A 15,660-nucleotide genomic window follows, 5' to 3' on the forward strand; every position below is an offset into this window, starting at 1 on the left:
TTAGCCAATCTACAAACCTTACTTGGATTTTGCCACCTGTCCTACAACTGGCTTTTATCTGGTGCAGAATCCAATCCAGATCACACATTGTATTTAGCTGTTGTATCTCCTTGGTCTCCTTTTATCTAGAATAGTTCAGTATTGATCTTCAGTGACTTGGATACTTTTGAAGAGTACAGGCCAATTATTTCATAGAATGCTCCTCAATGTGGGTTTGATGTTTGCTGATAATTTTATTCAGATTGTGATTAATTAAAATTTGCATGGCTGATATAGTCACGGTGTTCAGAATTCAAAAATAAACATTCACGTAAAATAAGTCGTCTTCTTACTCTTGTCTCTCCCCATTATCAAGCTCCCTATTATCTCTCCCCATAAAAAGGTAATGATTCTTGTTTCTTATGTAGCTTTCCAGAGATGACTACAAAAGCCCATAAATGTATGTATTTCCCAATTTTTAATCCAGTTGGTAACAGATAATATTTACTCAGGAGTCTGCACCTGTTCTTTTTTTAGCTATTTTGCATTTCACAATATATCTTGGAGACCTGTCCATATCAGTACATCAGGGGCTTCTTTCTTTGATTATGTGGGTATATCATAGTTCAGTTAACTAGTCTGCCTTAAGGGACGTTAGTCTAGACACTTGATAGCAGCTGATGACAGGCATTTCTTCACTTTTGTTGCTGCTTCTCTGAATTACTGATCAGTCACTTGGAACTGTACAGTAGATGAGAAATGAGTAGCTCAGATGTTGAGAAATAAAGTGTAATTGTCAACTAGATGTGTTTATAACCTGTAAATGGAATGCAATTATGAAGGACAGTAATAGACTTGGGACATATCAGTGCAACATCAGAGTTGTTTTCCTTTTTTCATCTTTCTCCATAGTTTCATCTTTCTCATATTGGCCAGTGACGTGAGTATGAATTGTCTAGGTATTACTTTTATTTGCCTTTAAATGTAATCTTTTTTTGAATATAAATATTGGGCATATAGACTATCATATCTACTATCCCTTTTAAAAAATTTAAAGGCTATGAGAGAGAATTCCGGGTTTCCAACCCTCAGAAACAACTATGATGTACATTCTTCCAGCCTTTTAAAATACCTATCTACACCCTTGCCCATTTTTATATTGGGTTATTTACGTATAAAAGAGGTCTTTTCTATAAAGTGGATAGTATTCCTTTGCTGTACGTTGCCAATATTCTATCATTTTTCTTTTAAATTTGTTTATAATATCTTTTGCTACAAATAAGTTTTGAAGTTTTATGCAGTTAAATTTCCTTTCTCTTTGCTTGGCTTTGGGGTCATGCTATGAAAAGGAGCCTGGCGCGGTGGCTCATGCCTGTAATCCCAACACTTTGGGAGGCCGAGGTGGGTGGATGATGAGGTCAAGAGATTGAGACCATCCTGGCCAATATGGTGAAACTCCGTCTCTACTAAAGATACAAAATTACAAAAATAAAATACAAAAATACAAAAATTAGCTGGGCATGGTGGCACGTGCCTGTAGTCCCAGCTACTCGGGAGGCTGAGGCAGGAGAATCGGTTGAAACTAGGAGGTGAAGGTTGCCGTGAGCCAAGATTGCGCCACTGCGCTCCAGCTTGGCAACAGAGCGAGACTGTCTCCAAAAATAAAAAGAATTCTGTACCCCAAGATAATATAAATATTTTTCTGTGTTGTCTATTAGTTTTATAATTTTAAATTTACATCCTTGAGCTATCTGGAATTTATTGTCTGTGATGTGAAGTAGGGATCTAACTTCATTTAACATGATGTGGTGAAGCATTTCATCCATCCATCCACTCGTTAAACATATTTAGCATCTCTCTGCCATGTGGTGTGCCGTGTTCTGGATACTGGGAATATTGCAGTGAATAAGAGAGGCAAGGTCTCCTTCTCTGAGCTCCTATTTTCCACAGGGGATGCAGACAATAAAGAGGAAATATTGTTGAGGATAGTGTTAGGTGCTGTGATGAGGACACAGCAGGATGACATGGTAGAGTGTCACTCAGGGCTGTTTTAGCTCAGCAGAGGAGTGGCCCCTCTCAAGAGATGGCATTGGAGCTGATGTTATCTACTGAAATAATCTGCTCACTCTCCATGGACTTGAAATGGAACCTTTACAATATGCCTAATTGTCACATATATATGAAATATATATGAGAGTTTATATTATAATATAGTTTACATATATTTCTATGAGTTTATTTTTAAAATTTGTATATATGTTTATTTTTCTGGATTCTATTCCATTGTTCTATTTCTGTTGTAGTACCACACTATTTTATTTTATTTGTTGTCTCAGAATTCATTTTGCTTTTTTTTTTTTTTTTGAGACAGAGTCTTGCTCTCTCGCCCAGGCTGGAGTGGAATGGCGTGATCTTGGCTCACTGCAACTTCTGCCTGCCGGGTTCAAGGAATTCTCTTGCCTCAGCCTCCTCAGTAGCTGGGACTACAGGCACGTGCCACCACACCTGGCTAATTTTTTGTATTTTTAGTAGAGACAGGGTTTCACCATGCTGCCAGGCTGGTCTCGAACTCCTGACCTCGTGATCTGCCTGCCTCGGCCTCCCAAAGTGCTGGGATTACAGGTGTGAGCCACCATGCCTGGCCCATTTTGGTATTTCATAAAGCAAGTCTCCCCTCATTTTTCTTTTCAAAAGTTTCATTACTGTTCTCATATATTTATCCTTATAGTCGAATTTTATTATCAAGTTTCAACAGTAATAGTAAAAAAGTAAAATTAGGCAGTTCTGATTTGAATTTCAAAGTGTGTAAGTCAATTTGAGGAAGACTGCCATCTTTATGTTTATTCTTCATATTAAGTAAAAAAAAAAAATGATGCTTTATTCTATTCAGATCTTTCATTATGGCCTATGGCCTTTGTTAACGCTTTACAGACTAGTCATGAAGATCTTGCATATTTCTCTTAAATGTATTCTTAGATGTTTCATTTTTGTTGCTGTTGTAATTGGAGTTTAAATGTGATTGTGATTTTGTAAAGAAAAAAATTTGGATTGCTAAGTATTGTATCTGAAGACATTTTGCTGCTGTGGTGCCTAAAACTTCATCACTATCATATTTTCTTTTTTTTTTTTGAGACGGAGTCTCGCTCTGTCACCCAGGCTTGGAGTGCAGTGGTGTGATCTCGGCTCACTGCAAGCTCTGCCTCCCAGGTTCATGCCACTCTCCTGCCTCAGCCTCCCGAGTAGCTGGGACTACAGGCGCCCGCCACCACGCCTGGCTAATTTTTTGTATTTTTAGTAGAGATGGGGTTTCACCGTGTTAGCCAGGATGGTCTTGATCTCCTGACCTCCTGATCTCTGCCCGCCTTGGCCTCCCAAAGTGCTGGGATTACAGGCGTGAGCCACCGCACCCGGCCCATATTTTCTTTATAAATTATACTTTCATCATTTACAATGTCCTTATTCTATTGGATATGCAGTTTTTTCAAACAATAACTGTATCAAAAAGCCTTTGTTTTTAGGTTTAAGAAAACCTCCGTATGAGTAAGATAAACCCATGAAGCTCCTTAAACACTATGAGGTATCCTGTACTGAATGTAGTGCTAGGGGAAAATGACTCATTCTAAATGGAAAGGAGGAAAGGAACAAAACATCTTAAGGAATTGATGACAAATGTATGATATTACTAAGTTTCATGTTCATTTTTTTTTCTTTTTTCTTTTTTTTTTTTTTTTTTTTTTTTGGAGACAAGGCCTGGGCCCAGACTGGACTACAGTGGTGTGATCTCAGCCCGCTGCAACCTCTGCCTCCTGAGCTCAAGCCATGTTCCCACCTCAGCCTCCCGAATAGCTGGGACCACAGGTGCACACTACCACGCCCAGCCAATTTTTGTCTTTTTTGTAGAGACAAGGTTTCGTCATGTTACCCAGGCTGGTCTCGAACTCCTGAGCTCAAGCCATCCGCCACCTGCCTTGGCCTCCCAAAGTGCTGGTATTACAGGCGTGAGTCACCATGTCTGGCCATGTTCACCTTTTAGGAGGCCTTTTGTAGTTACCTAAATCAGCACTTTACCAGCCCACAGCTGGCACGGGGATCTGCAGTGCATTTCACAATAGAAGCTCTGTGCATGCTGAGCACAGAGCCAGCACTTAAGGTGGTGAGAGTTTAGGGAAGCAAGGAAGACCAGCACATAGCAACCTGGATTTGGGCTTTTATTTTGCCTACTGTATTCAGCTAACAAGGTAATTTGTTGAAAAAAGTAGATTATTTTTGGAAGGGGAATCTTGTATTTCTGATTTGATACCTTCTTCCACCAAAAAGAGGCTTATTTTTGTTTTCACATATATTTTCCCTTATCTGATATATGTTATTCTCACTGCTTTCTTTATATTTGCATTTGCCTGCCATATCCTGTGTCTGCCCTCCTCTTTTGAAATTTTAAACTTTTTGGTTTCTGTTTTACGTATATCTTTTGTAGGTACCATACAGCTGGATTTTAAATCAATTTTAGAGTTTTTGTCTTTATTTTTTTTTTTTTGAGACAGACTCTCACTCTGTTGCCCAGGCTAGAGTGCAGTAGCGTGATCTCGGCTCACTGCAACCTCCGCCTCCCGGGTTCAAGTGATTTTCCAGCCTCAGCCTCCCAAATAGCTGAGACTACAGGTACACACCGCTGTGTCTGGCTAATTTTTTTGTATTTTTAGTAGAGACGGGGTTTCACCATGTTGGCCAAGCTGGTCTTGAACTCATGACCTCAAGCAATCCGCCCACCTCAGCCTCCCAAAGTGCTGGGATTATAGGCATGCACCACCATGCCCGGCTGAGTTTTTGTCTTTTTTTTTTAATAAGTTTTTATTTAAAAGATTAGCTTTTTAATCTGTTCCAAAGTGTTGGAAGCTGAACTATACAAGTTCCTGCCACCCATCCTTCCAGTAAAGTTTTCTGAGGACATACTTTTTAAATGGAAAAATAACAGGAGGACCCTCTAACTGAAACCAGGTAGGACCAGAGTCAGCTCCTCAAGCCCCTGAGGCAGTCTGGCCAAAGCTGGCCTTACGGAGCGAGCATGTGGAGAAGTCTGGGGAACTGGACCCTCTTGTGAGGAAAGGGCTGAACAAGCTCATGTTCACTTTAGTGGAAGTGGTCCAAATTCAGACCCAAAAGCCTCCATTATGGCATTCCCTGGCACTTTTCCTATACTTTATGCGTCGAAGGCAGCTCCCTCTTTTATGGCCAGTATAAGCAGGCAAAGAAACAAAGGAATATAGTTACATATATGTGTACATATATATATTTATATAGTTAATATATATACATATTTTATATATGTATATGTACGTATTTTATATATGTATATGTACGTATTTTATATATGTATACGTATTTTATATATGTATATGTACGTATTTTATATATGTATATGTACGTATTTTATATATGTATATGTACATATAAAATGTATATGTGCATATACATATATAAAATGTATATGTGCATATACATATATAAAATGTATATGTGCATATACATATATAAAATGTATATGTGCATATACATATATAAAATGTATATGTGCATATACATATATAAAATGTATATGTGCATATACATATATAAAATGTATATGTGCATATACATATATAAAATGTATATGTGCATATACATATATAAAATGTATATGTGCATATACATATATAAAATGTATATGTGCATATACATATATAAAATGTATATGTGCATATACATATATAAAATGTATATGTGCATATACATATATAAAATGTATATGTGCATATACATATATAAAATGTATATGTGCATATACATATATAAAATGTATATGTGCATATACATATATAAAATGTATATGTGCATATACATATATAAAATGTATATGTGCATATACATATATAAAATGTATATGTGCATATACATATATAAAATGTATATGTGCATATACATATATAAAATGTATATGTGCATATACATATATAAAATGTATATGTGCATATACATATATAAAATGTATATGTGCATATTTTATGTGTATGTATATGTGCATATTTTATGTGTATGTATATATACATATTTGGGGGTAGGGAAAGGAGAGGAGGGTCATATAAACCTAAACAGTCATCACATGACCCCAAATGAGCCTGACTTTAACAAAAAGATAACTCCTGGGGGTTAAGTGACAACATGGGTGCAGCAAGAAGAGAAAGGGCACAAATTTAACTATTAAATGTACTTTGATATTTGTTTGGCAGGGTTCAGGCCAACTCCAGGCTTCTGCCCTTGCCAGACAAGTAAGCTGATGATATTCAGAGAGAAAAATAAATAAATAAATAACAATTCAAGCAGAGCTCCATACCACAGTCTTCCTTAAAGTCAGTTGGCCGGCAGGCAGTTTCCTGACCACCAGGAACAGAAACTTTGGCTCCAAGGCAAATGAAACAAACAAAATTATTTCCACTTACAACGTGAAAATACAGAAACTTCATCAAAGAAAGAAAACTATGAAAGAAGTAGACTTCCAGCAAAACTGAGGTAGCACTGCTTTCTCTGCATTCAGTGCTTAAGTGGTTCTCAGTACAACAAGTTCTTAAAAAATGCTCACTTGACTGACAGGTGCAGCATGTTGATGGATAAACTCAACATGAAATGCAATAGGTCAAAGAAGGAATGAGCAAGAAGTGAGGGAAATCAGAGTTCTGGATAAATTAGCTTAAAAGGGGGTTGTCACCAGACTACAAATGCTCTTGGCTGGCCTTGGCTCTCCAAGAGCTCTAAATCACCTGGAAATTAATGCAATGTGATTAACAGTTAACACTCCTATTCAAATGTGTGTAAATCTTTAAAAATAATTATTATTGGCTGGGCGCAGTGGCTCACATCTGTAATCCCAGCACTTTGGGAGGCTGAGGTGGGCAGATCATGAGGTCAGGAGATCGAGACAATCCTGGCTAACACGGTAAAACGCCGTCTCTACTAAAAATACAAAAAATTAGCTGATGTGGTGGCGGGCGCCTGTAGTCCAGCTACTCGGGAGGCCGAGGCAGGAGGATGGCGTGAACCTGGCAGGTGGAGCTTGTAGTGAGCCGAGATCGCACCACTGCACTCCAGCCTGGGCGACAGAGTAAGACTCCATCTCAAAAAAAAAAAAAAAATTATTACAACCTAATTTCAACCATGTAACTAGCACTACACACAGTACAGACCTGCCCTTAGAAACAATATGCAAAACAGATCTGGCACTGTATCATTTTATTATGTGAATTCACCCTAACCATCCCATCCCCTTCCCTGCTCTGTGTCTTCCCTACCAAAAAAAATCTAATTTGTGCAAGAAATGGGAGCCTTATTCTATCTGAAGGCTACAAAAAAAGATAACATGTAGCCAGGTTCACATATTTTGGGAGATTCCCCCCAAACAAGAAATAACCAAAAAAATGAAGAAGGTGCCTAAAACATGATACAGCATTTTAGAGCCCTTTCAGATACAAAGCAGAGAAAGGTGTGTTGGGAAAAAAACTGACTGTTGGGAAAAAAACCTGAGGCAGGGCTTGCATGTCTGACATAGTGTAAAAGAGTCTTGGAACACGTCCAGGGTCTGTGGTCTAAAACCCCTCATGGCCTTTGGAACACCAAGTTTAGTGCTAAAGGGTGGAAGGCTGCCCTGCCGCACCATAATCTAAGCCCAGGGTGTAAAACCCCTCGTGGCTTGGATGGAATCCAGGGCTCAGGGCGTAAAACCCCTCGTGGCCTCTGGAATGTGTCTAGACTTGCTGGCTCCTTGCTTCTAGCACTCCCAGGCTCATAGTTCAATTGTATGGTAAACTAGAAGAACATGTTTCCCATTATCTCAAGCAGCAGAATGTGTTCCATATGCTTCAAAGAAAATACTAAACCATCACAGCTGTAGATCATGTGCTTGATAAATGGCTTTCTTTCAACCCCCACATCCTCACCACCTGCTTCTTTGTTTGATCACCAGTAAATAGTGCTTGCTTCCAGAGATTGGGGCCTTTGCAGCCTCCATACTAGCATTGGCCCCCTGGTCCCACTTTCACTCTTGACTTCTCTTTGCTTATTCCTTTGACTCCGCCAGACTTCGTAGCCCCCATGGCCTGGTGTTGAGTGTGATCACCCCAACAAAGGTGTGAAGTAGAAACTATCCTGATCTTCAGTAATTTCCCAAAAGGTCCAATTCTTCAGTTGGCTGCAGGGCAGCAGGCAGATCCTTGCTGCTGCTCCTGGGACAGAGCCACTAATTCTGCTCCTCAGGACACAAGCCCTCGGGCCCTGAGCTGAGTGCACCTCTCCCTTCCTCTTCTCTTTTCTTTTGCTCCATTTCCCACTCCACAAAGGTGTCAAAGAGATTTGGCGAGGCCTCATCTTCACTGTGGTTGCTGAGGTCAGGGCCAATCACCTGAGTGAAGTTAAGGAACATGTTCCAAGAGTCCCGGGAGATGCCCTTGATCCTCAAGGGGTTCTCTGTTAGGAAGTTCAGCCATTGGTCCAATACCGGAGGATTGTTCTGGGTAGAGACTAGTTTCCACAGGGTGATGGCTATTTGCGAATGCAGTGACCGCTGCCCTTCTTCAGAGTCCAGGCCAAACTGAAATGTAAACCGGTAGAGATCCTTGAATTTATCCTCTTGTTTGGCTTCTGTTTAGAGGCTAGGGAACTGTGCACAGATTCTGTCACTGCTGTCTGCATTTAATGCTTTGCAGTCATCATAAATCTTTCTGGTGAATTTGCACATGGTTGCAGCCTGGAACTTCCAAGCAAAGAGCAGCACTCGGAATTCTGTGGGGTCGACACATAGGTCACTGCAAAAGTGCTCCATGCCTTCCTCCAAAATTGCCTCTTCTCACTCATCCTTGTAGCACCTGAACAGTTCTTCCAACCCCTGCAAGGAAGACTCTTCGGCACTGGAGTTGGACTCCCTCCTAGCATCTCCTGAGGATGTCGGCAGCTGGCAGGCCTCAGTGACAGCCTCGGCCTTCTTGGTCCCATTGACAAGGCTATCTCTGCTTGGCATGCAACAGGGTAGTACTTGCTCCTCACGGTGGCCTGCACCCTGCCTGTTGTGTGACTTGTTGCTGGGGTCATGGTCTGCATTCTTGCTGCCCAGGGTCACACTGGCCCATGGTACTGGTGACACACTGGCCCATGGTACTGGTGGCCTGGCCTCTAGAGTGGCCCCCTCTGGATCAGATGCCCTCGCTGCCGCTGGCCCATGTACCTCAACATGCTATCAGTCAGAGGAGCCAGCCAACAGCTGCTCCAGAGGTTCCTCCAGTTGAACCCTTTCTGGAAACGATGGCGGCCTGGTGGGTCCAACCACCTACCATCCCCGCTGGGGTTTCCAGGCTCCCTACCCCTGCCGCCGCCACCTCTTCTTCCACCACTGCCACCGCCTCCTTTACCTGCCAAGTTTTTGCCTTTTAATAGGGAAAGCGAACCATTGATGTTTGTCACTATATGTGTGTTAAGTATTTTTCTGGTTATTATGCAGTCTTATTTCCTTTATTCTCCTTTCTTTACATTTGTTGAACATCTGATGATTTTCTTAATTCCCTTTCTCCTTGGATAAAGTGGAAATTCTGCACTTTTCCTGAAAATATTTGTCAGTGATTTTTAATATATTTTTGTAACTTTGAAATACTGATTAAATAAAAATTAGGGAGAAAATAATGATGTAGAAAGAAAGATAGACAATGAACTCTGTGCCTGAGTGTTGACACTTTTTCTGGAGTTCCTAGTCTTGGATGTGAAGTACACAAATTTCTTGGAAATCGATTTTGCCCTCTCTCTCTCGTATTCAGTCCTTCTTTCTCCACTACAGTTGACCCTTAAATAACACAAATTTGAACTACACAGGCCCACTTTGATGTGGATTTTTTTCCAGTAAAAGTTACACAGAGTGTGCCTGCCTCTCCTGCCACCTGCTCTACCTTTGCCACCCCTGAGACAGCAAGACCAACCTCTCCTCTCCTTCCTCCTCCTCTGCTGTCTGTATGTGAAGACGAGGAGAAAGACCTTTATGATGATCCACTTCCATTTAATGAGTATATGTGAAATAACTGTTATGTTATTAGTAAGGCTTCCAGTCAACACTAGGCTATTAGGAGTTAAGTTTTGGGGGAGTCAAAAGTTATACGTGGATTTTAGACTGTGAGGGAGGTTGGTGTCCCTAACCCCCATGTATTCAAGGGTCAGTTGTACTTTCTCCCTTTTCCTTATTTACATATCAAAATGCTCTGTGTCCTTAAATGATGAAAACCTTTTCTATTGGTTTATTTCTATTATCTATTCTTACTTCCATAGTCTTACTCGCATCTTCTTCACAAAAAGTTTTAAGTAATTTATCTGGCTGGACACGGTGGCTCACTCTTGTAATCCCAGCTCTTTGGGAGGTAGAGGCGGGTGGATCACTTGAGGTCAGGAGTTTGAGACCAGCCTGGCCAACATGGTGAAACTCCATCTCTACTAAAATTACAAAAATTAGCCAGGTGTGGTGGGCACCTGTAATCCCAGCTACTTGGGAAGCTGAGGCAGAAGAATTTCTTGAACCCAGGAAGTGGAGGTTGCAGTAAGCCGAGAATGTGCCACTGCGCTCCAGCCTGGGCGACAGAGCAAGACTCGGTCTCAAAAAAATAAGAAAGATAGAGAAAGAAAAAGAACGAGGGCTGGGCTATGACTGTATGTGGCTGATAAATTGCTATTGACCTCATCTGTTGAGTGTCAAGTGTCCTGTGTTTGGTCATCATGTACCATTTAGGGCAGGGATTCCCTCCTTCACCAATGGGGTGAATAGGAGGTGATCACAACACCACTCCCTCCTCTCCCACGGGAATCTAGAGCCACCTTTAGTGCCTTTCCCTATTTCTCACTTATACCTACTCTTCCTGTCCTTACCTCCCAAAACACTTTTTATATTATGTCTCTGGTTATTTCATGATTGGTGGCAGACATTTTCTTCCATCTGGAGGGCAGCATGTTTTCTCAGGCAGATCTTTGTCCTTTTAGTGCTGCTGGGATTTTCACTCCCCTCAGAGGGTTTGGTTGGCATAATCCCTTATTGAGGAATTTTTAGTTTCAGGAGTCAGTGACCTTCAAGGATGTGTCCATAGATTTCTCTTGGGAACAGTGGATTCAAGCAGATTCTGCTCAGAGGATGACCGTGTATGGGGAGGTGATGCTGGAGAACTACAGGAACCTGGTCTCACTGGGTAAGGACTTCTTATAACTCAGAACCCACCTCTTGACACCTTTCCCCCTCAATCCTGTGTGACCTCTGAAATTTATGAATTTGGACTAAAAATCCCTGATCATAAGGCATTGTTTTAGGGTGTTTGCTTGGTGTCCTCTCTTTCAAGGCAGAAGATTGAAATTTTCTGTAGAGAATGGAAAATGGGAAACTTCATAAGCCACACCTTCCTTGTTTCAGAAGCCCTGAAGGAGAAACAATCAGAACTCTGCTAGGATTGGTTTTTAGACTCAGTTCAGAACCAAAATTTAATGTCTTTCCTCTCAAGCAGGAAATCACCTTTCCAAACCCAGTGGGACTTCCCAGCTGGAACGAGAAGAACTGAGTCTGACGCAAAAAGAACTACCTGAGGGTGGCTTTCGAGGTAAGTGCCAGGCTGCACAGACTTGTTACCTGAGTGTGTCTCTGGGGAAAATCACTTCAGAGATTGTTGGGTCTCTGGAGAGACTAGGGCCACTGGATGTGTGTTCTCAGATGACACCTCCGCGTTACTGATGGGCCTCATTTCTCTAGGGCTCGCTTGTCATCTTGCAGGGAGGTGGTGGATTATGAGGAGTAAATGAATTGTTAACATTTATGGCACTTACCCGCTGCCTGGAACATACTGAGCATTTGGTAAATGTTAGCAACCACTATATCCTCTTCTGTCTTCCTCCACATTCTGAATTGAATCCCTGTCTTTACGCATCTTCTTTGGGCTTTTACTGTCTTTCATGAGTGTTTCCTCTCAACCATAACGTATATCCATAGCTTCCTTTCCGTCATTCATGTAAATATTTGTAAGCTTTTTCTCCTTCAAAGGAAACTAACATTTCTCTTCCTCTGCATTGTGTGAGAGAGTTTTAGACAGTCTTCATTTAAAAACATGAAAAGTGATTAGTTTTGTTTTCATTTCTAGCAGCCTTACATTGTATATATTTTCTTTCTCATTCCCAAAATTCTAATCTGCATTACTACCCATTCAGTGCCATTTACCTCAAAATGTTGAATGCTCCTTTATCTTTGTTATCTGGTTTCTAATCCTTATCACAACTGAGATTTCTGTTTTTGGTGTTATTACTGACTTTTCTCTGCAAAAAAAAAAAAAATGGATTTTGCATCTTTATCTTCTTTACCATGTGCAAAAGTACCAATCATTTCTTTTTTTTTTTTTTTTTTTTTGAGATGGAGTCTTGCTCTGTTGCCCAGGCTGGAGTGCAGTGGCACGATCTCAGCTCACTGCAAGCTCCACCTCCCAGGTTCACGCCATTCTCCTGCCTCAGCCTCCCAAGTAGCTGGGACTACAAGTGCCCGCCACCACACCCAGCCAATTTTTTGTACTTTTAGTAAAGATGGGGTTTCACTGTTAGTCAGGATGGTCTCGATCTCCTGACCTCGTGATCCGCCTGCCTTGGCCTCCCAAAGTGCTGAGATTACAGGCGTGAGCCACCGTGCCTGGCCCTAATCATTTCTTTATATATTTTTTTAATTGAAGAGATAGGCAAATATTTAATCTCTAGATAATATGAAGCTATCTAAGATAAAACAATGAAAGAAATCATTAAAGGAACACAATTATAGGAAAAACATTGCCTGTAACCATCACTGCTGGTTTCCCACAAGTTTTTTAAAGAATGGGATTCTAGGAGAGGAATCACTGGGTCAAAGGATATATCCATTTTTTATGGTCTTGCTACATATTGCACCGCTTTAGATACTATTTTGTGTTTAATGATAATTTCTTTGGTATAAAATGAAAGGTAGTGTTAATTACTTTTATTATAGATTTCTGTGGATTGTATTACTATTGACATTTGTATTTATTCTTATTTAAATAACCTATTTATTCAACAAATATCTATTGAGTACTATTCTTAGCACTGGGACTACAGCAATAAGCACAGCAGGCAAAGTGTTTTTGAGGAGCTTATATTCTAATAGGGGAGACAATAAATTAATAAAGGAAGAAGGGAGGGAGGGACAGAAGGGAAAGGAAAGGAGGTAGGAAGGGAGGAAATGAATATAACACAGTGATAGGTGCAGTGTGGAAAAATAAAGCAGCATAAGGGAATGACATTAGTTAACAGGAGTGTGATTTTACAGGGTGGCCAGGGAGGGCCTCTCCTTTCATGAGACTTTTGAGCAAATACTCAAAGTGGTGGGCCACATGGGAGAACACTGAGGACATAGGAAACAGCAGGTGCGAAGGCCCTGAGGTAGGAGATTGTGTGGCATTGTTTGAAGGGGAGAGTGCTAGCAGATACGAAGATTTCTGTAAAGCTTACGTTTCAGTCCTTCTGTAAAAAGATCTATTTGTACTATCATTTTTTAAATTTCTGTGAGCCACTCTCTCATTCTCTGAGTGTTCTTCTTAAATAGCAGTCTTTCTAATGCATACACTAACTTCACTCATCTGTTTGAGAGTATTTCATTGTTTTTGTTTCTGGTATGTATGTGCAGCAGTTTTTTCCTTGCTCCCTAGATTATTTTATTTATGCCATTTTCGTTGCTTATTGTCATTCTAGTAGGTTTTCTGGAAGCAGCAGAGGCAAACACATATATTTTGATATTGTGTTTTATCTCTCACTTCTTTACCCCATTCATGCTTCCCTACTGGGTTAGAACCTAAAGGATTTTCTTTTCTTTTTTTTTTTTTTTTTTTTTTTGAGATGGAGTCAGGCTGGAGTGCAGTGGTGCAATCTTGGCTCACTGCAACCTCTGCCTCCTGGGTTCAAGCAATTCTCCTGTCTCAGCCTCCCTAGTAGCTGGGACTACAGGTGCACACTGCTGTGCCTGGCTAATTTTTTGCATTTTAGTAGAGATGGGGTTTCTGTGTTGTCCAGGCTGGTCTCGAACCCCTGAGCTCAGGCAGTCTGCCCGCCTTGGCCTCCCAAAGTGCTAGGATTACAGGCGTGAGCCACCACACCCAGCCCACTTGTTTTTTTTATTGCATGTGACTCTGTATTTTACTCATCATTTTCAATGTCTGTCTTTCTTCAGCCGGGCATGGTTGCATGCACCTGTAATCCCAGCTACTCGGGAGGCTGAGGTGCAAGAATCACTTCAACCCGGGAGGCGGAGGTTGCGGTAAGCCGAGATCGTGCCACTGCACTCCAGCCTGGGCAACAGAGCAATACCCACTAATATGTAGGCTCACCGAATTGTCATTGAACATGTTTTTCTTTACATTCCCTGCCTACGACATTGCCTGCTGGAGTAAGTAGTTAAATATTTGTTGAGTGAATATTGAATGACATCAAGTAGAATTTTCATAAATTGGTGAAAATATAAATTTGAATTTGTGAAATTCATATCAATACAGATTGGATAATTATTGGGATGAATGAATGAGTGGGCAGGGCAAAACAGCAAAGGTGGGACCCTCAGGACAATAACGTATTGAGGGGACCAAGGATGCCCTGGTGAAGGTGAGTGGTCCAAGGAGGAGAGGGCCCAGCAGAGAACAGGGTCAAAGGGAGAGAGGAGAGCCAAGGTCGAGTGTGACAGTGCCAAGTAGGGAATGAAAATGCCTGTTGGACTTGGTGATGAGGGAGTGGCCTGGGACCCAGGGAAGAACCCATTTAGTGCTGAGAGAAATATGCTGTGGGGAGAAAAGTGAAGAGGAAGCAAGCAAGTGAAGACTTTTAAGTACAGACTGTCGTTTCAACAAGGTCAGCTTCTAAGGAAAAGGAAGAAAGAGTAAGAACTCAGAAGAAGTCTGTGGTTTGTTTTTTAACAAGGAAAAGACTTGAGTGTATCTAAAAGAGCAGAGGGGTGTCCATTGCAGTGGGAGCAACTACAGATAGGCGAAAGTTGAATGGAAAGGAGCCCATAGAACATGATGGTTTGCAAACTCCAGATCTTGTTCTTTCCAGATTTTCTTGGATATTCCTGCCAGATTAATCTGACATTTAGTCCTCTCATTATCCTGTCCCAGTCAAGAGGAGAAAGTATTGACTGAGTGCTGTGCTCAGCTCTTCCGCAGCCAGCATCTCACTTACTTGACACAAAACGTCTATAGGTAAGTACTGTTACTCCTCTTACGGTGGAAGAAATTGGCTCTGAAAGGTGAAATAACATGTCAGAATTTGAACACATATCTTTTGTTTTGTTGGTTTTTTACTTTGAGTTTAATGGTAATTCTCGCTTTCTTCCCTGCCCAGCTGTGTTCTTATTTCCTGGTATATTTAGTAAAACTAGAAACTTCCATATCCTGGCCTAATTTTCTTTTCAGCATCATTTCTTTTCTGTGTACTAAAGCCTTGTACAGTTGAAAGCATTGTTAGATTTTTGCTTCAGTTTTACAAAAGATGAATAGAAACTGCAAATCCAGAAGTGCTGTCCCTGGTGCCAGTATTATCATTGTAAACTGACTAATTTTGAGAAAAGATAGAAATTTTTAGTAATGTGGAAAGCAGTGTCTTTTAGCT

At 40.9% G+C, this 15,660-nt stretch overlaps 1 protein-coding gene and 1 pseudogene across 19 annotated transcripts in view; one reads left to right on the forward strand and one right to left on the reverse strand.

Moving 5' to 3' along the window:
• The window catches only part of ZFP2 (ZFP2 zinc finger protein), a 47,283-nt gene that overhangs the window by 15,523 nt on the left and 16,100 nt on the right, over positions 1 to 15,660 (forward strand). For 3 of the 19 annotated variants that reach the window (XM_063724539.1, XM_063724541.1, XM_063724547.1), the window contains 4 exons: positions 11,078 to 11,213; positions 11,523 to 11,615; positions 14,231 to 14,446; positions 15,106 to 15,251. The gene's annotated coding sequence lies outside the window, so the exon portion shown is untranslated. Of the gene's footprint in view, positions 1 to 3,712; positions 3,838 to 11,077; positions 11,214 to 11,519; positions 11,616 to 14,230; positions 14,447 to 15,105; positions 15,252 to 15,660 lie in introns of those variants that run through there. The other 16 variants (XM_063724540.1, XM_063724542.1, XM_063724549.1 and 13 more) reach the window with 8 other exon arrangements.
• Positions 7,451 to 9,573, reverse strand: LOC103890787 (DCN1-like protein 3; annotated as a pseudogene).

This window comes from Pongo abelii, chromosome 4 (assembly GCF_028885655.2).
Source record: "Pongo abelii isolate AG06213 chromosome 4, NHGRI_mPonAbe1-v2.0_pri, whole genome shotgun sequence".
NCBI lineage: Eukaryota > Metazoa > Chordata > Mammalia > Primates > Hominidae > Pongo > Pongo abelii.